This window comes from Amblyraja radiata, chromosome 8, assembly GCF_010909765.2.
Source record: "Amblyraja radiata isolate CabotCenter1 chromosome 8, sAmbRad1.1.pri, whole genome shotgun sequence".
Classification (NCBI taxonomy): Eukaryota; Metazoa; Chordata; class Chondrichthyes; order Rajiformes; family Rajidae; genus Amblyraja; species Amblyraja radiata.
The window spans coordinates 2,667,890-2,689,515 of record NC_045963.1 but is presented as its reverse complement, the minus strand read 5'-3'; the positions used below and the strand labels follow the sequence as shown (position 1 = coordinate 2,689,515).

General features: G+C 44.9%; 1 protein-coding gene across 2 annotated transcripts in view; it reads right to left on the bottom strand.

Moving 5' to 3' along the window:
- Positions 1 to 21,626, bottom strand: part of tiam2 (TIAM Rac1 associated GEF 2) — a 276,975-nt gene that overhangs the window by 202,507 nt on the left and 52,842 nt on the right. For both annotated transcript variants that reach the window (XM_033025042.1, XM_033025044.1), the window contains exon 2: positions 10,432 to 10,487. The gene's annotated coding sequence lies outside the window, so the exon portion shown is untranslated. The remainder of the gene's footprint in view (positions 1 to 10,431; positions 10,488 to 21,626) is intronic.

Below are 21,626 nucleotides of genomic sequence, written 5' to 3'. Positions count from 1 at the left end.
ATAGGATTGTCACTGAACTGCCTGAAGAAAATAATTTCAGTGCATCCAGGTGCACGTGGCATTAAAGTATGATTGATGTATGTAGCATTTTTAAATAATTTCAATGATATGCCAGACAACCTGCTCAAATGATCCATCCATGTTAGTCGAATGCAGAATGATGATATTCACATTTATAAAAGGCATTTTAACGCAACACAATTGGAACATTAACGACTAAATCTAAAGTTGTTCACTCTACACTTCATCTCCCATTATAGACACAAAAAACTGGAGTAACTCAGCAGGACCGGCAGCATCTCTGGAGAGAAGCAATGGGTGATGTTTCGGGTCCAGACCCTCCTTCAGTCTGAAAGAAGGGTCTTGACCCAAAACGTCATCCATTGCTTCTCTCCAGAGATGCTGCCAGTCCCGTTGAGTTACTCCTGCATTTTGTGTCTATCTTCAATTTTCTTGGCCCCGCTCTGGGAGTAGAAGTGGGGGCGGATCCGGACCGCAACGGCCGTGAGCCCCAGGCCGAGCTCGGCGATCGTTTGCCTGCTTCTGCTGCTGTTGAAGGTGAGACGCTGCGTCGCGCCAGGGCCTTGGGCCTGTCCCACTTTGGCCGTCAGTTACGCGACAGGCCGTTGGCGCGCGAAGATTTTGTTCGCTACAAAATTTCGTATGGCCGCGCGATATCGCTCACAACTACATACCCCTCCGCGCTTCTCAGTGGGACCGGCCCCGCGCAGCCCCACAATGCCCGTGCGCCTCAACGCGCTGACGAGGATGCGTAATTTGCGTGCCAAGGACACGCAAGTGGGACAGGGCCTTTAGTCACTTGCTAAACTAATTAATTCAAGCTCATGATCGACTTGCCTGATGATGTTTGTATCCTCCCATTGTTTTAAAGAAACAGCCATTTATAATATAGCAAACGTCCTGTGCAGGGCCATTGTTTACAGGTTAAATTTCAAAAAAAATTCATTCCTTGTATCTGCTCAAGAGTCTGCTGATCTTAAAGGAAAAATTCCTACTGTGATAAAAGATTGCCACCCAGGGTTAATAATGTAACCCAACTAATATTGAGATCATTACCTCCAACATCTCGGGCAGATGGGGCTCGTCAGCCTGGGAAGGCAGTCCATCTAGGAGAGGGAAAACTCTGATTTAAAACCTCCACTGCCTTGTGGCCGTATCCAGTCATGGAAAAGGCTCCTGGATGTAAACCTCAAAAAAATCCGGAGTCGGAGCCCCTAAGGCAGTTTGTCGTTGTCTACAACCTCGCTCTGGCAGCTCCTGCGACGGCGCTGGTGCCAAACTGTAACGGCCCTGCTGTTCCTTTGGATCGATCAGTGACGTGGAGAGGGGGGACGTGCTGCATGGGCAACAGCCTGTCCTCCATATGGCATCGCCCAGGCTTGCATCTGACCAGGATGCATCACCCATGGTCAGTCAGACTACTACTACCTCCAACATTCAAAAGGAAAGACCATTAAACCTCAAACTATCTTCAGATTTGTTTTTAAACAACAATTTTCTGCCATCACGCCGACAAAGTTGGGTGGAACTCAGCTCATCTCCCTCGAGTGTTTTTGCGTGCCAAGTAGTTGTCTGGCCAATTGGTAGGAGGAGGTGATCAGGTGTCACATTGATCAGGTGCCTGAACCACAGTGCAAGGCAGTAATTAATACTCTTCCATACTCCTGACAAACGGGCCATCTCTACCGAGATACGCTCAAGGCAATAAAAGTACAACTGGCTGGTTAAAATTAGTCACAAAAAGCTGGAGTAACTCAGCGGGTGAGGCAGCATCTCTGGAGAGAAGGAATGGGTGACGTTTCGGGTCGAGTGTTAAGAAGGGTCTCGACCTGAAACGTCGCCCATTCCTTCTCTCCTGAGATGCTGCCTCACCCACTGAGTAACTCCAGCATTTGTGTCTCTCTTCGGTTTAAACCAGCATCTGCAGTTTCTTTTTACACAGTTAAAATTAGTACAGTATGATAGATCTTTACTTATCCCCGGAATGTGTCATAAAAAATCAAAATCCATGAAACGTGAAATGAAAGTGACGAGTGGAAAGGATTGGGGATGTGCCAGTGTTGCTGTTCCTGTACCTTCCCCTGCTTCCTTCCAATCCAACTCAGGTCTGACCTGTCTCTTGAAATAATGCACCCACATCAGATTGAGATCATCGCTGCCCACAGCTGCTTGGCATTTGGCACAGAGCAGCAGCAGAGGCCAGCAGTTACAATTAAGAGCAGAGGGACAAAATAATCAGCCATGCCGCCAGGTACAAAAGAGGCCCTCAAAAGAGGAAAAACTGGGAAGTAAAGTAAAGACGTCTGGTTCAAAGATACAAATTTCATGCATCTGTCCAGTATTTTTAACGAACAATTATTCAATGAGCAATTAAAAAGCCATTAGCAGAGAATAGCAGGTGCTTGTCAGTAAGTGAGCCAACTACTTTGTCTGGACGAACAAAAATGCAAAAGCCGCACATTCTGCTGGGGTTAAACCAAACAAAAAGTGAATGGACTGCATTCACAAATCTTGGTGCTAATTTAAACACCCTTACACTCCACGCCAGTGAGCAGAACGCTGCCTGAATCAATTTAAAGCATAATATACACTCATGTCATTTACAGCAAGATGAGAATTTACATAGATTTTGAGGTCTAACAAAAGAAACAATTAAGTCCAATGATGTAAGAGACAAGCACTTAGTTAAAATCTTTTTAAAAATTGGGAAAGGGCAAAGGGCAAAGGACAGTTTAAATATTAAAGCAAAATTAGTTTTCGAGAGATCACTGTCACTTCTTTGTTTGCAGAGTGTAAATTTGGCTTGGTAGAAATTAAGTTTAGTTTATGTTAGAGATATGAGGTGGAAACAGGACCTTTGGCCCACCGAGTCCGCACCGACCCGCGATCCCCGCACATTAACACTACGCTACACGAGGGACAATTTTACATTTATACCAAGCCAATTAACCTACAGACCTGTCCGTCTTTGAAGTGTGGGAGGAAACCGAAGATCTCGGAGAAAACCCACGCAATAAAATATAGCCACTTGCACATAAAGATCTTGGGGAGAACGTACACACTCCGTACAGACAGCACCCGTAGCCAGGATCGAACCCGGGTCTCTGGCGCTGTAAACCTCCCACTTAGGAAACCTGAACGGAAACGTCTGGAGACTTTGCGCCGCACCCAAGGTTTCTGTGCGGTTCCCGTAGGTTTTTGTCAGTCTCCCTACCTGCTTCCACTACCTGCAACCTCCGGCAACCACCTGCAACCTCCGGGAACCGCACGAAAACCTTGGGTGGGGCGCAAAGTCTCCAGAGGTTTCCGTTCAGGTTTCCTAAGTGGGACAGGGGCATAAGGCAGTAGCTCTACTGCTGCGCCACCGTGCTGCCCAAGAGGCTTTGAGTAAATAAATGATAAATAGCAAACACAATTCAGGTGCTTGCCAGCAGATAGTAATGGGTGATCAACTGTTGTGAATATGTACGCAAGCCCCATTATTCTTGATTGCGAGGAACCTACTTCACATGGTTCACATACTCCAAAAAAGGTATATATTCACTTCAACTTAAGTGTTGCTTTAAAACAGAAAACCACATACATTTCCATTGTCTGCTCTCATGAATGAGCAGTGTACGTTAAAGAGAGGAAATCTGCAGCTCCCACACAAGGCCCCCTAAAGTGAGAGTAACTGCTTCAACTGAAGGAAATTACCTCATGAAGGAATTTCATAGCAATTGTAAGTGAATACATTTCCTGAAGTAATATTTGCCTGACCGTTATGCAAAGATCAGCTCATGCACTGCCAAGCGGTGGCAGAAGCCCAGGGGGAAGTGAAACAAAAGGCTTGAGGGCTGTTAAAAGATTCACAATCGAGTGCGGAACGCACCCATATCTTGACCTGCACCCAGACATTCTTCTTGACTAGATCCTTTACCCTTTCATCTCCGCTACATCAAAAGGCGTATTTAAAATGTTGCCACTTGCACAAAACGAATGTTTTCCTGTAGTTTTGTTAGGTATCTGGGAGATTAGTTTAGTTTAGTTTATAGATACAGCACAGAAACCGGCCCTTCAGCCCACCGGGTCCCTGCCGACCAGCGATCCCCGCACATTAATACTCCCCTACACCCACTAGGGACAATTTTTACATTCACCAAGCCAATTAACCTACAAACCCGCACGCCTTTGGAGTGGGGGAGGAAACCGAAGATCTCGGAGAAAACCCACGCAGGTCACGGGGAGAACGTACAAACTCCGTACAGACAGTACCCGTAGTCGGGATCAAACCCGGGTCTCCGGCGCTGCAAGCGCTGTAAGGCAGCAACTCTACCGCTGCGCCTTGAGTTATTGTTCCATTTCATCTGGATGACGGCCAACAATGCCCCTGGATAACATCGGATTTTCATTCTGCCCCTGACCAGATCCTCCTGGGACTACACATCCACTAATCATGGCCATGCCTGCAACAAATTGCGCAGGAAGGAAGTGCAGATGCTGGTTGACACTGTAGACATTAAATGCTGGAGTAACCCAGCGGGACAGACAGCACCTGTAGAGAGAAGGAACGGGTGACGTTTCGGGTGGAAACCCTTCTTCAGGCTGGTCTTGAACAAACTGTACGTATTGTGCACCAAACATCTATCTATGAATACATCTCTCCAGATATCAATAGATAAAAATGCAATTTCACGAAATTAATCCATCATGTCACGACAGCATTACTTTAAAATAATAAAATGTTCACACTGATAGCGTATGCATTACGCAACATTTTGCAAACCAGTTTCAACTGAAATACAATATCTTATAACAGTAGGGATCATATTCCAGGAAGTTCCAACATTTTCCCTCACATAAATACATGCTATCGGGCAGTCGTATGGTATTAAGACCTGGCCCTCACTCGGCCCAATTTATAAAGAAACTGCAGAACAAAAGATTGCAAACTTTCTTGCACACACATGGTGAAATCTCCTTAATCATTCCGCATTAACATGCCAAGTCAATTTTGCACATGTATAATCCACATGCGCTTCTTCTACACAGATGTGAACTTGATGTATTGATGAATGGTGCAAGTGCCAGATATCTCAGAACCAAGGGTCGTCACAGGGAACACTAGGAAATGATGCAAAGAGCTGGAGCAGTGGATGAGGTGTTCCACACCAGGGCATCGGAGATGTCCTCATTCTTTAGGGCACAGGGTTCCCCCTCTTCCATTACAGATGAGGCTCTCAGTAGGGTCTCCTCAATATCCCGCAGCTCCGTTCTTACTCGCTCTCCCCCCCATTCGTAACAAGGACAGAGTCCCCCTTGTCCTCACCTTCCACCCCATCAGCCGTCACCTGCAGCATATAATCCTCCAACATTTTCGCCACCTCCAACGGGATCCCACTACTGGTCACATCTTCCCATCTCCACCCCTTTCTGCTTTCCGTAGAGGCCGTTCCCTCTGAAACTCCCTGGTCAACTCGTCCCTTCCCACCCAAACCACCCCCTCCCCAAGTACTTTCCCCAGCAACCGCAGGAGATGCAACACCTGTCCCTTTACCTCCCCTGATGACTCCATCCAAGGACCCAATCAGTCTTTCCAGGTGAGGCAGAGGTTCACTTGCACCTCCTCCAACCTCATCTACTGTATCCGCTGTTCCAGGTATCAACTTCTCTACATCGGTGAGACCAAGCGCTGGCTCGGCGATCGTTTCGCTGAACACCTCCGCTCAGTCTGCCTTAACCTACCTGACCAAGCTGATCTGGTGACTCAGCACTTGAACTCCCCCTCCCATTCCCAATCTGACCTTTCTGTCCTGGGCCTCCTCCATTGTCAGAGTGAGGCCCAGCGCAAATTGGAGGAACAGCACCTCATATTAAGCTTGGGTAGTTTGCACCCCAGTGGTATGAACATTGACTTCTCTAACTTCAGATACCCCTTGCTTTCTCTCTCCATCCCCTCCCCCTTCCCAGTTCTCCCACCAGTCTTACTGTCTCCGCCTACATTCCATCTTTGTCCCACCCCTCCCCTAACATCAGTCTGAAGAAGCGTCTCGACCCGAAACGTCGCCCATTCCTTCTCTGAGATGCTGCCTCACCCGCTGAGCTAATCCAGCATTTTGTCTACCTCCGATTTTAACCAGCACCTGCAGTTCATTCTTACACGTGGAGTGCTTGATTAGATGACTTTTAGGGTCGAGACACTTCCTCAGACCTCTCCAGAGTCTGAAGAAGGGTCTCACCCCGAAACGTCACCCATTCCTTCTATCCAGAGATTCTGTCTGTCCAGATGTGTTACTCCAGCATTTTGTGTCTATCTTCGGTGTAAACCAGCTCCTGCAGTTCCTTCCCACACAATGGTATCACTAACTTGCTTATCTCATAAACATGTTCTGGAAACTGGTCAGCAAGGACATGTAAAACCGAAGGCAGTTTTGTATTAAGGGATATTTATCTACCACAAATTTACCAATATCACCAGATTAAATTCACACCATCATTAGCTAACTGTGTTATGCCTGGAGTTTGTGTTCAGAGGCAGAAAAATATTAGGATACCTTACCAAAAAACACTCTATGGGGGAAACACTGGAGAGTCTGGCCTCCATCGCCAGCACCAAAGAGCTGAAGGAACTCACAATGTTTCGGGTCAAGGTCCTAGACACAGGTTCGGGACGTTGCCTCTCCATTCCCGCCACTGATGCCATTTTCGCAGAGTACCACTGGCTCAAGATTCCAGCATCTGCAGTTCTTTGTGGCTTGTAAACTGGGTTACTGCACTTCGCAATGAATCCTTTGATGCAAGGAATGCAAGCTTTTCCTCTCTTCCATGACAAGCACCAAAACTTATCATGGCGTGCAATTACAAGAAATATACCAGTTGCATTCCATTTCAATGAACCTTAATGGGCCTGTTAAGGCGACTTTTCAGGCGACTGTTAAGTCGTAGCAGGTTGCTGAAAACCCAGCGACTGGAACGGCGACTGTCAGAGTGGAGAGAGAGGGACACACACACACATCGCTTCCTTCACCAGACAGTTATGCAGGCGGGGGACATGGCTAGCGGGGGTAGCGTTGTCTGCGTGAAATTCACACGGTACAAAGCCAATGTGATACAGACACACACCGCGATGAACAGGAAGGTTGGCGCTGTAATTAAGACGGTCAAAGCACAGTGTACGGGAAGGGTCACTTAAGTCCTTTAAAGGGGGGTGGGGGAGGGGGAGGGAGAGAAGGGGGGGGAGAAGGAGTGGAGACAACATTTAAGAAGCCAGAGATACACGGCTGTGAAACTCGGCAGACATTAACATTACCGGTCGGTTATCCTTGGTTCTGAAAGCTGCCGTTTTTCGGTTTTTTTTCCCAATGAGCCAATGAAATTCACCAGTCAGCGCCGGTCACAACCTACGAGAACCTACGACAACCTGCAACCTCCTGGCGATCCACTACCACTGCACCTACGACACGAGAATTCTCGTTACTCTCCATGGCGGCAAAATTCTGATTGCTGCTAATGTTGAAAAATTAGCGGCGACCATAATATGGCCACGACTAGTTTCCAGAATGCGGGAACTTCTCACGACCATGAAGGCGACTACCCGGCAACCACCTGCGAACATGTGGCGACTGCAGAGTCTCCTGTAGTCGCGTAAGTGGGACGGACCCATAAGGAAAATATCTACACCTTTGTTATACAATTTTCCACAGATTTTAGTGTGTTACAGGACTGTTGGTTTTAGATAACACAATTATGACTTCTCCAATTTCAGGTAGTCCTCGTTTTCTCCTTCTTTCCCCTCCCCTTCCCAGCTCTCCAACAGCCTACTGTCACCACCTCTTCCTCCCCCCTCCCCTCCCCCCCCACACACACACACACACACACACACACACACACACACACATCAGTCTGAAGAACGGTATCGACCCGAAACGTCGCCTATTCCCTCGGTCCATAGATTCTCCAGCATTTTTGTCTACCTTCATTAAAAGATAGCTTCTGGTACAAGGCTGTCCATGTTTTCCATGGTCGCATTGGAAATATTTATTTCTGGATGGTGATTTAAAGATACAACAAGGAAACTTGGCCCGTAGACCCACCGAGTCGATGCCAACCACAAATCACCTGTTCACACTAGTTCGATACTTTCTCATCCACTCCTTACACACAAGGGCAGTTTTTCCAGAGTCCAATTAATCTACAAACCCACACGTCTTTGGGAAACATCGGAGCACCCGAAGGAAACCTGGACAGTCACAGGGAAAACATGCAAACTCCAAACAGACAGCCCATTTCAATATTTCAGTGTCGGGTACAAGAGTATAAAGGGCCTGTCCCACTGTACAATACAATTTATTTGTCACTTGAACTCCATTGAGGTTCAAACAAAATGTTGTTTCTGCAGTCATACACACAAGAAAGAACCAAGGCACAACACAAGGTGTACGAGGTAATTCAAGAACTCTCCAGAGTTTTAAATAAATTATACTCGTGGTAAGCATGTATAATGTATGCAGTCGTTTATAGAAAGGCTTCAAATTAAGTTTTGATTTGCATGAGAGAGAAAAAATGTAGCTGCCATTCCTGTTGGTTCCATAGCAAGCAGTATAGAATCTGCTTAGTTGAAATTGGCCAGATAAAGTGTAATTACTATTTGTTATGAAGAGGCATCATTTATTTCTTTTGTCTGGTTTCTCAGCCCATCCAATTATCCATGGAGCTTTGGGCATTAGTTCTGCTTCTGCATTGGTACAGGTTGAATGATGGCTCATTTAAACATGTTAACGCTAAATTTCAACAAGACAATGTCAGGCCCAATTAAGAGGCCAGAGACTTTACAACATTTAAAATAAAATCTTGAGTAAGTATTTTGCCCAGAATATTCAGGATTTGCCGTACTAAAGGGCCCGTCCCACTGTACGAGGTAATTCAAGAGTTTCATATGAAGAAAGACTGGATAGACTTGGCTTGTACTCGCTAGAATTTAGAAGGTTGAGGGGGGATCTTATAGAAACGTACAAAATTCTTAAGGGGTTGGACAGGCTAGATGCAGGAAGATTGTTCCCGATGTTGGGGAAGTCCAGAACAAGGGGTCAAGGTTTAAGGATAAGGGGGAAATCTTTTATGACCGAGATGAGAAAAACATTTTTCACACAGAGAGTGGTGAATCTCTGGAATTCTCTGCCACAGAAGGTAGGTGAGGCCAATTCATTGGCTATATTTAAGAGGGAGTTAGATGTGGCCCTTGTGGCTAAAGGGATCAGGGGGTATGGAGAGAAGGCAGGTGCAGGATACTGAGTTGGATGATCAGCCAAGTTGGATGATCAGCCATGATCATATTGAATGGCAGTGCAGGCTCAAAGGGCCGAATGGCCTACTCCTGCACCTATTTTATTATGTTTCTATGTTTCTAAGAGCTCTCCCGAGTTTAAAAAAAATAAAACTCATGGTAAGTACGTAGAATGTACGTAGCGGCTACGTTGGACCTCGTGGATGTCTCGTAGCGGCTCGTAACGCTAACGGCAGGCACTCGGGAAACATAGAAACATAGAAAATAGGTGCAGGAGTAGGCCATTCGAGCCTGCACCTACATTCAATATGATCATGGCTGATCATCCAACTCAGTATCCTGTACCTGCCTTCTCTCCATACCCCCTGATCCCTTTAGCCACAAGGGCCACATCTAACTCCCTCTTAAATATAGCCAACAAACTGGCCTCAACTACCTTCTGTGGCAGAGAATTCCAGAGATTCACCACTCTCTGTGTGAAAAATGTTTTCCTCATCTCGGTCCTAAAAGATTTCCCCCTTATCCTTAAGCTGTGACCCCTTGTCCTGGACTTCCCCAACATCGGAAACAATCTTCCTGCATCTAGCCTGTCCAACCCCTTAAGAAGAAACGCGGAAACTCGTGAAGATTTTTCAGCACTGTGAAAAATGTGCACGAGAGCCCCGAGTACCTACGAACGGCTATTACCATCTCAGAGTTCGAATCAGGGGAAACTTGGGAGAACTCTTGAATTACCTCGTACAGTGGGACAGGCCCTTTAGCAATTCATCCCAGAATGTTTCTTCAAGTAACCAGTTTCAGTTACACACACCAGACAAAGATGGGGAGTTTGAAGGGCAGATAATATACATTCAAACCACTGCTTCAGCAGAGAAAAAATACATTTTATACCAGTTGCACATTTGTTAACTTGGAAACCAATGTTAGCCAAGCATTCATAAACCACGGTAATTTTTAGAAACTTAGAAATATATAGAATTTTAGTCTGTGAGGTATATGTGGAAACAAAAATTGTGCCAGTATGTCAAATTGTCCTTAAGCTTAAGAAGTTCATAGTTTCAATGAAATAACACACCTATTTCATCAAAGGGCTCACAACCACTGAAATTAAAAGGCACAATGTTCGACAGCACTGACAAGATGATTACCTTAATGGACGTGGAGCCAGACGGTTTCCTTAAACCCACATGATTCACTGATGGCTCTGCAAAGGTAAACACACAAATCAGATTACAGCTCCACTTTACTAGATCTGAAACCAAAACAATCATTTTTCCCAAGCAGGGTAATACAACTTTCACCACACATCTATCTCCAACACTTGAATTTCCCCACGAGGGAAGATTTTCTGCCCACCCTTTGCAAGAATTGTACTGGGGAACTTATGGATTCTTTTGTGCAGGAAGGAACTGAAGAAGGGGCTCGACCCGAAACGCCATCTAGTCCTTTCCTCCAGAGATGCTGTCTGACCAGCTGAGTAAAGGGCCTGTCCCACTTTCACGACCTTTTTTTACTCGTGGACATTTTTCATCAGACTAGAAAAACGCCCCGACCTACTTGATGCCACGAGTACCTACGACAAGCAACACGACCTGCTACGACCTACCTACGACCTCGTGACGACCATGCTGCGAGAATGAGTCAAGGGCAAACTCGGCAGCGGTCGTGAATTAGGTCGTGATAGTGGGACAGGCCCTTTGCTCCAGCTTTTAGTGTCTAACAAGGATGCTGGTTTACACCGAAGATAGGTACAAAATGCTGGAGTAACTCAGCGGGACAGGCAGCATCTCTGGAGAGAAAGAATTTTAATTCAAAATAGATTTTATTCGAGAAATAAATATATACAATAGACGATCCTTACAAAACTCCATCCAACATTCTCGGAGGCTATACATACATACAATACCGTTTCCCCAAATCACTATTTTATCCCCCACCCTTGCCACTCATGTGGCCCACTGGCGTGGGATACCTTCCCTTATTTTTGAGGGGGGTCTCCACCACACCCTGCCCCCCCATGTCCAGCAGCGGAAGGACCCTAGACTGTGGTCCTCCCCCACCGAGCCTTGGTGTTGGCTGCACCGAGCTTCAGTGCGTCCCACAGCACGTCCTCCTGCAGTCTGCAGCGGGCCAGTCGGCAACATTCCCCGACGGACATCTCGCTCTACTGGGTGGTGAACAACGCTCGGGCAGACCAAAGAGCGTCTTTCACCCAGTTGATGACATTCCAGCAGCACTCGATGTCCGTCTCTGAATGCGTCCCTGGGAACAGTCCGTAAATCACAGAGTCCTCTGTGACGAAGCTGTTCGGAATAAACCGTGACAGGGACCCTTGCAGACCTCACCAGACTCTCTTTGCGAATCCATACTCTGCAAAGTGGTGGGCAACCGTCTCCTCTCCAGAGCAGAAGGAATAGGTGACGTTTCGGGTTGAGATCCTTCTTCCAACTAACATTCGGGGGGGGGGGGGGGGGGGGGGGCGGAGACTAGAGATATGGATGGGCAAGGTGTGATAACAACAGATCACCAGCAGAAGATGATGAAGGAAACATAGATTGGTTTATTAGATTGGTCTGAAGAAGGGTTTCGGCCCGAAACATCGCCTATTTCCTTCGCTCCATAGATGCTGCTGCACCCGCTGAGTTTCTCCAGCATTTTTGTGTACCTTAGATTGGTTCATTGTTGGCTGAGAGAAAGGTGACAATGTATTCTTTTTATGTCAAGTCAGGCTATCTCAGTGGTGTTTGGACTTTAGAGATACAGCACGGAAACAGGCCCTTCGGCCCACTGAGTCCACGCTATGAAAAGGAAACAGGCCCTTCGGCCCACTGAGTCCACGCTATGAAAAGGTGAACATCAGGAGACTTTCGATGAACTCTGAATTTGGCAGGCAGTACAAATATTTTCCCTCCACGACAATAATGGCCAATCGGTTACCAAATGTCACAAAAAAGACAAAAAAGGAAAAGCTTTTAAGATTGCTGGCATTCCTATCTCCACCTTGTTCTATCTATAAGGGTATATTGGTGACATCTTATTTTAAATATACATACTTTTAATACCTGCATTTTTCACTTCTGCTTCTGGTAAAGCAACCCACATATTAAAGCGCAAGAATTATGTTACCAAATTTCTCCCTTGGGTCTGTAATTCATTGTAAATAAGTCATTTTGTCTAATTTATCACATTAGAATTCGCAATGTTGCACTCCCCAAACCTTTCTTCTCCATTTTTAATCTTAAATCAGCCCATCACTACAAAAATTAAACAGGCAGCTAACAACAAACATCATTATATTTTATCAATGAGGTGTGTACTTCTCATCGTATGCCAAGGAATATCATTGAATCGGTGAAAATCCAACACAACCTTTCTCGACCGAAACGTCACCTATTCCTTTTCTCCAGAGATGCTGTCTGACCCGCTGAGTTACTCCAGCATTTTGTAGATTTCCATCTCCAGCCTTAACTCCTGGGCGTACATTCAAATAATGCGTTATTTTTCTCACTTATATCCAAGCAGCCACGGTTAACTCGACGTCATTGAAGATTATGGACTCGACACAAAGAGGCTGAAGCAAGATTTCCAGTCTTTAACTCCACCCCATCAGCTCAGCTCAACTCTTCCTCCCATCAGTCCCTTTCACAGAGATCCATCTGGTCAACATAAACGGAGGCTCATGAATCCCTATAGCTCAGCAGTGGCTGCAGGTGACCAATTGTTTGTGACCACAGGGGTGATGTAAATCAGGTTCAGGACCAGCTCAAGCTGACAAAAGTCAATAGGTTTTGTGAAGTGACAATAAAACAAAGTGATAGATTATGCAAGAAAGGAAAGAGGTGCTACAGACGTACTTCAAGCAGGTTTTCCTAACTTAGAACTAACCCATTAAACATTACTTGAAACTTCGGATTTGCGTTCAATGCCGAAACCTCAAGATGGCACCATTTTGGGGGCAGTAAAATAAAGGCAGCAGGATCTACACGTAACTTTGGGTTAAATTGGTAAATCTAATCCAGCCTTATCAAACCCAAGATAGACACAAAAAGCTCAGTATCTGAGCGGGTCAGACAGAGAAAAGGAATAGGTGACGTTTCGGATCAAGACCCTTCTCTAAACTTGATTAAACCCAAGCAGTTTATGCATCCTCAGTTTTTAGGCAACTTGATACCTTCCCACAATAAATGTTGCAGTCTGAAGCTCAGTCATAAATGATAGTTCTACTTTGTTACTGCCTTTATATTGCAGGCGTGCTACTTAGCAACCACAATATGATATACTTGGCGCACCAGGAAAAGGGGTTCAGGTGAAATTGTAAATATAGTCCCTGATAATCACATTATGAAACTCTGGACTCCAGCCTCAATCCCCAGTCAGTTCACAGTGACGATAATCAAATTGGTCATATTTCATACGATCAGAGCGGTGATATTTGACAGAAAGTGTCTGAAGCACTGGCTTTCAGGACAGCGTTCACTTGTTCTTTATATGAAGGAAAGACAAAACCCAGATTGATGCTGAAACTTTAGCATTTCCCGTAATGCTCAGCGATCAGAAAGGAACTTTGACTCCAAAAATAAAATGACCGCACTTTACAGTAAAATATAGTTTTATATGCTGAAGTAAAAATCACATTGCCTTACAGTAGTTTGAATATGGTAAAATGGCTGATAATTAAACAGCTTCTAATGTTCAATACATACGCAAGATACACACATATGTATGTATATGTATGATAGACACAAAAAGCTGGAGTAACTCAGCGGGACAGGCAGCATCTCTGGAGAGAAGGAATGGGTGACGGTTTGGTTCGAGACCCTTCTTCGGACTAGTCAGGGGAGAGGGAAATGAGAGATATAGATGGTGATGGAGAGAGATATTGAACAATGAATGAAAGATATGCAAAAAAGTAATGATGGTAATGGCAACAGGCCATTGCTAGCTGTTTGCTAGGTGAGAACGAGAAGCTGGCGTGACTTGGGTGGGGGAGCGATAGAGAGAGGGGGAATGCCGGGGTTATTTGAAGTTAGATAAATTAATATTTATACCACCGAGTTGTAATGTATGTATTTTATATGTGTGTGTGTGTGTGTGTGTGTGTGTGTGTGTGTGTGTGTGTGTGTGTGTGTGTGTGTGTGTGTGTGTGTGTATGCGTGTGCATGTGCACATATATACACACACATATATATATACACACACACACATATATATTTACACATACATACATATACACACATATATATATATTTATACATATACACACACATATATATATTTACACACATACATATACACACACATATATATATACATACATACATACACACACCTTTTTTCTCGTTTATTATATTGTTTACAGTGTACTATGTTTACATATTCTGTTGTGCTGCTGCAAGTAAGAATTTAATTGTTCTATCTGAGACAAATGACAATAAAACACTCTTGACTCTTTCTACATCCACCAATGTTACGTTTCAGATGCCCTTCCTCAATGACCGATGGCTTGTTGAAAAATATTTTGAAACCTAAATTAAGGTGTTTCCAGAGAAATCCAGCCAGGATGTCAGTTGCTGAAAAACCCTCAACACTTTTCTCCCGGGTGTGATATTTATTTTGCTTCAAAGAGGAAGTGGCCACCATCGTTGATTAGTTCCACCCATCCCCTTTTACACTGTACACAGCAAACAGCACGTACTGGTCAAAAGGTTCCATCATTAAGAGCAATAATTCTAATTACTGTTGCCCAACCAAAATAAATTGTTAAAACAAAGCGAGGTTAATGCAAGTTGTCAACATTTGGTTCAGAATTCTGTGCTCTAACATGTTCCGAGTCTGTAATACTTATTAACTAATCCTAATTAAGATCTGTAATTAACTCACACCCATGCTATCATGTAGTTAATTAATCGCTGCAACTTTTCATCAATTTCATCGGAGAGCATTACCAAATCACAGAAACTTTGGGTTACAGGCCATTCTTGGGACGCTCCAGCTTCATTTCCCGCCACTATCCCATCATCTTTAAAAAGAACAGTTGTCCTGCTGAGTGGAAGATAACCAGGGCTTTTTCGGTGGCCCAGCACCAGCCCAGTCCCAAGGATACGACACGGGTGAGCTTGAAGCTGTGATATTTTACATTACAGATAATCTTGCTAGGAGTGTGTAGGAAGGAACTGCAGATGCTGGTTTAAACCAGATAGACACCAAAAGCTGGAGTAACTCAGCAGATCAGCCAGCATCTCGGGGGGAAAGGAAAAGGTGACGTTTCGGGTCGAAGCGTCTGAAGAAGGGTCTTGGCCCGAAACGTCACCTATTCCTTTGCTCCGGAGATGCTGTCTGACCTGCTGAGTTACTCCAGCTTTTTGCGTCTATCTTTGAATTTGCTGGGTCCTTACCTTAATGTCTGAAACACCAATTTAGTTTCTCTTTTCTCATTATTTTGATTTTTTACGGCAAATATCTTTCCCTTTTCCATGACCAACACATAGTTTCACACCCCAAACCCCTCAAGTAGGCTCTTGGTCATTTAAAATAAAAAGCATAACTTTGGTGAAGAAAAATCACCTATATCAATGTTTCAAATGTGTTGTTCCAATTGCCAAACCTGAAATAGGTCATCCATATTTATTAATCACTCCATGATCTTACCTTTCACTATTGCTAAACCTTCAGACCCACATTGCATTTATATAGCAACTTTAACATGGTATGAAATATCATAGATAGACACAAAAAGTTGGAGTAACTCAGCGGGTCAGACAGCATCTCTGGAGAGAAGTTTGCAGGTGGGCAAGAACCCTTCCCTGGGCAGTTTTGTTGTGTGTCGTACAGTAAACCCTCCTTAACAGACCTATTTAGAACGGATTTTGGTTTTATTTTTAGAGATAGCAGGCGATTTTTCAGGAGTGTGCCGACAACTATCAAGTTGCCGGCAGTCGCCTGAAAAACCAGTAACTGGAACGGCGACTGTCAGAGTGGAACACACACACACACACACAGACCGCAGGCGGGGGACAGGGCAAGCGGGGGAGCGGTGTCTGAAATTCACACGGTGCAAAGCCAAGGTGACACAGACACACACCGCGAAGGTTGGCGCTGTAATTAAGACGGCTAAAGCACAGCAAACGGTAAGTCCTTTAAAAGACGGGGAGAAGGGAGGAGAAGGAGGAAGAAGGAGTGGAGACAACTTTTAAGAAGCCAGAGATACACGGCTGTGAAGCTCGGCAGACATTAACATTACCGGTCAGTTATCCTTGGTTCTGAAAACTACTGCTTACCTTTTTTTTCCCCCAATGAGCCAATGAAATTCACCGGTCAGCACCGGCTACAACCTACGAGAACCTTCGACCTCGTGGCAATCCACTAGGACCCACCTACAGCACGAGAATTCTCGCTACTCTCCATGGCGGCTTCATTCTCGTGGCCGCTAATTTTTCAACATATTGAAAAATTTGCTACGACCATAATGAGGCCGCGACTAGTTCGCAGAATGCGGGAACTCCTCACGACCATGAAGGCGACTCCCCGGCAACCACCCTCGACCATGTGGCGACTGCGTCATCACCTACAGTCACCTAAAAAGTCACCCAAGTGAGACAGGCCCATAACAATGAGCCACAGCAATTCTGCAGCCTGATATGGGCCATTGCAAGTGGTCATGTTTTACAATTTATCCACACTTATTTCTCAGACCTGTGATTTATTCCTGCTGTAAAATATAAACTTCGCAGGCAACAGCATGAACAGGAGGTCTGGCAAATACCACAAGCCCACCTGGAGAATACTGTCCAACATTCCAGATCATGCACCTTGCCTGAAAACTGTGCATCATATTATGTGTGAAATCATAAGGGGAATAGATCAGGTAGAGTCTCTTGCCCAGAGTAGGTGAATCGAGGACCAGAGGACATAGGTTTAACGAGAAGGAAAAAAGATTTAACAGGAATCAGAAGGGTTACATTTTTTATAAAAAGGGTGGTGGGTGTATGGAACAAGCTGCCAGAGGAGGGACTATCCCAATGTTTAAGAAACAGTTCGACAGGTACATGGATAGGACAGGGTTGGAGGGATATGGGCCAAACACAGGCAGGTGGGACTAATGTAGCTGGGACATGTTGGCAGGCGTGAGCAAGTTGGGCCGAAGGGCCTGTTTTCATGCTGTACAACTATGTTTTAAAGGACTGCGTAAAACTATGCTGGTTAGTATTATTAGGAACGCCACCAAACAGATACACAAAACCTTTCACCAGGCAGTGCGGCGTAGGTTCACGAGATTGATCCCTGGGATGGCGGGACTGTCATATGAGGAAAGATTGAAAAGACCAGGCTTGTATTTACTGGAGTTTAGAAGGATGAGGGGGATTCTTATAGAAACATATAAAATTATAAAAGGACTGGACAAGCTAGATGCAGGAAAAATATTCTCAATGTTGGGCGAGTCCAGAACCAGGGGCCACAGTCTTAGAATAAAGGGGAGGTCATTTAAGACTGAGGTGAGAAAAAACGTTTTCACCCAAAGAATTGTGAATTTGTGGAATTCCCGGCCACAGAAGGCAGTGGAGGCCAAATCACTGGATGGAATTAAGAGAGAGGTAGTTAGAGCTCTAGGGGCTAGTGGAATCAGGGGATATGGGGAGAAGGCAGGCACGGGTTATTGATAGGGGACGATCAGCCATTCGGCCCTTCGAGCCTGCACCGCCATTCAATATGATCATGGCTGATCGTCCCCTATCAATAACCTGTGTCAGTATCCTGTACCTGCCTTCTCTCCATACCCCCTGATCCATTTAGCCACAAGGGCCACATCTAACTCCTTCTTAAATATAGCCAATGAACTGGCCTCAACTACCTTCTGTGGCAGAGAGTTCCAGAGATTCACCACTCTCTGTGTGAAAAATGTTTTTCTCATCTCGGTCCTAAAGGATTTCCCCTTTATCCTTAAACTATGACCCCTTGTCCTGGACTTCCCCAACATCGGGAACAATCTTCCTGCATCTAGCCTGTCCAACCCCTTAAGAATTTTGTAAGCTTCTTTAAGATCCACCCTCAATCTTCTAAATTCTAGCGAGTACAAGCCGAGTCTATCCAGTCTTTCTTCATGTGAAAGGCCTGACATCCCAGGAATAAGTCTGGTGAACCTTCTCTGTACTCCCTCTATGGCACGAATGTCTTTCCTCAGATTTGGAAACCAAAACTGTACGCAATACTCCAGGTGTGGTCTCACCAAGACCCTGTACAACTGCAGTAGAATCTCCCTGCTCCTATACTCAAATCCTTTTGCTATGAATGCTAACATACCATTCGCTTTATTCACTGCCTGCTGCACCTGCATGCCTACTTTCAATGACTGTGTACCATGACACCCAGGTCTCATTGCATCTCCCCTTTTCCTAATCGGCCACCATTTAGATAATAGTCTACTTTCCTGTTTTTGCCACCAAAGTGGATAACCTCATATTTATCCACATTATACTGCATCTGCCACGCATTTGCCCACTCACCCAGCCTATCCAAGTCACCTTGCAGCCTCCTAGCATCCTCCTCACAGCTAACACTGCCCCCCAGCTTCGTGTCATCCGCAAACTTGGAGATGTTGCATTCAATTCCCTCATCCAAATCATTAATATATATTATAAATAGCTGGGGTCCCAGCACTGAGCCTTGCGGTACCCAACTAGTCACAGCCTGCCATTGTGAAAAGGACCCGTTTACTCCTACTCTTTGCTTCCTGTCTGCCAGCCAGTTCTCTATCCACATCAATACTGAACCCCCAATACCGTGTGCTTTAAGTTTGTATACTAATCTCTTATGTGGGACCTTGTCGAAAGCCTTCTGGAAGTCCAGATATAACACTTCCACTGGTTCTCCCTTATCCACTCTACTAGTTACATCCTCGAAAAATTCTATAAGATTCATCAGACATGATTTACCTTTCGTAAATCCATGCTGACTTTGTCCAATGATTTCACCACTTTCCAAATGTGCTGCTGTCCCATCTGTAATAACTGACTCTAGCAGTTTCCCCACTACCGATGTTAGACTAACTGGTATGTAATTCCCCGTTTTCTCTCTCCCTCCCTTTTTAAAAAGTGGGGTTACATTAGCTACCCTCCAATCCTCAGGAACTACTCCAGAATCTAAAGAGTTTTGAAAAATTATCACTAATGCATCCACTATTTCTGGGGCTACTTCCTTAATACTCTGGGATGCAGCCTATCTGGCCCTGGGGATTTATCGGCCTTTAATCCATTCAATTAAACCTAACACCACTTCCTGGCTAACCTGGATTTCACTCAGTTCCTCCATCTCATTTGACACGCGGTCCCCTGCTATTTCCGGCAGATTATTTATGTCTTCCTTAGTGAAGACGGAACCAAAGTAGTTATTCAATTGGTCTGCCATGTCCTTGATCCCCATGATCAATTCACCTGTTTCTGACTGCAAGGGACCTACATTTGTTTTAACTAATCTCTTTCTCTTCACATATCTATAAAAACTTTTGCAGTCAGTTTTTTATGTTCCCTGCCAGTTTTCTTCCATAATCTATTTTCCCTTTCCTAATTAACCCCTTTGTCCTCCTCTGCTGGACTCTGAATTTCTCCCAGTCCTCTGGTAGGCTGCTTTTTCTGGCTAATTTGTACGCTTCACCTTTTGTTTTGATACTATCCCTGATTTCCCTTGTTATCCACGGATGCACTACCCTCCCCGATTTATTCTCTTGCCAAACAGGGATGAACAATTGTTGTAGTTCATCCATGCAGTCTTTAAATGCCTTGCATATCCACCGTCAACCCTTTTAGAATTAATTGCCAGTCAATCTTGGCCAATTCACGTCTCATACCCTCAAAGTTACCTTTCTTTAAGTTCAGAACCCTTGTTTCTGAATTAACAATGTCACTCTCCATCCTAATGAAGAACTCAACCATATTATGGTCACTCTTGCCCAAGGGGCCACGCACAACAAGACTGCTAACTAACCCTTCCTCATTACTCAATACCCAGTCTAGAATAGCCTGCTCTCTCGTTGGTTCCTCTACATGTTAGTAAGCAAAGAGTAGGGATTCACAGGTCCTTTTCAGAATGGCAGGCAGTGACTAGTGGGGTGCCGCAAGGCTCGGTGCTGGGACCGCAGCTATTTACAATATACATCAATGATTTAGATGAAGGGATTCAAAGTAACATTAGCAAATTTGCAGATGACACAAAGTTGGGTGGCAGTGTGAACTGTGAGGAGGATGCTATGAGAATGCAGGGTGACTTGGACAGGTTGGGGGAGTGGGTAGATGCATGGCAGATGAAGTTTAATGTGGATAAATGTGAGGTTATCCACTGGTAGCAAAAACAGGAAGGCAGATTATTATCCAAATGGTGGCAAGTTGGGAAAAGGGTAAGTACAACGGGATCTGGAGGGGTCCTTGTTCATCAGTCAATGAAAGTAAGCCTGCAGGTACAGCAGGCAGTGAAGAAAGCGAATGACATGTTGGCCTTTATAACAAGAGGAGTTGAGTATATGAGCAAAGAGGTCCTTCTGCAGTTGTACAGGGTCCTAGTGAGACCACACCTGGAGTATTGTGTGCAGTTCTGGTCCACTAATTTGAGGAAGGACATTCTTGCTATTGAGGGAGTGCAGCGTAGGTTTACAAGGTCAATTCCCGGGATGGCGGGACTGTCATATGCTGAGAGAATGGAGCGGCTTTGTGAGTATACTCTGGAATTTAGAAGGATGAGAGGGTATCTTATTGAAACATATAAGACTATTAAGGGTTTGGACATGCTAGAGGCAGGAAACATGTTCCCGATGTTGGGGGAGTCCAGAACCAGGGGCCACAGTTTAAGAATAAGGGTAAGCCATTTAGAATGGAGACGAGGAAACACGTTTTCTCACACAGAGTTGTGAGTCTGTGGAATTCTCTGCCTCAGAGGGCGGTGGAGGCCAGGTTCTCTGGATACTTTCAAGAGAGAGCTTTATAGGGCTCCTAAAGATAGCGGTCAGGCATGAAAAGGCAAGAACAGGGTACGGATTGTGGATGATCAGCCATGATCATATTGAATGGCAGTGTCAGCTCGAAGGGCCGAATGGCCTACTCCTGCACCTATTGTCTGTTATATTTTGTGGCATTCATTAGCAACTGGATATATATATATATGCATTTCTACACTTACTGGACTTTTTATTTCTTGTTTATATTGTTTACAGTGCACTATTATTTATATCTTCTGTTGCATTGCTGCAAGTATGAATTTCACTGTTCTATCCGAGTCATGACTATAACACACTCTTGACTCTGAACTCTCTTGACACAGTGTATATCCCATTGGTTTAATTATCGATAGTGTCAGGGTG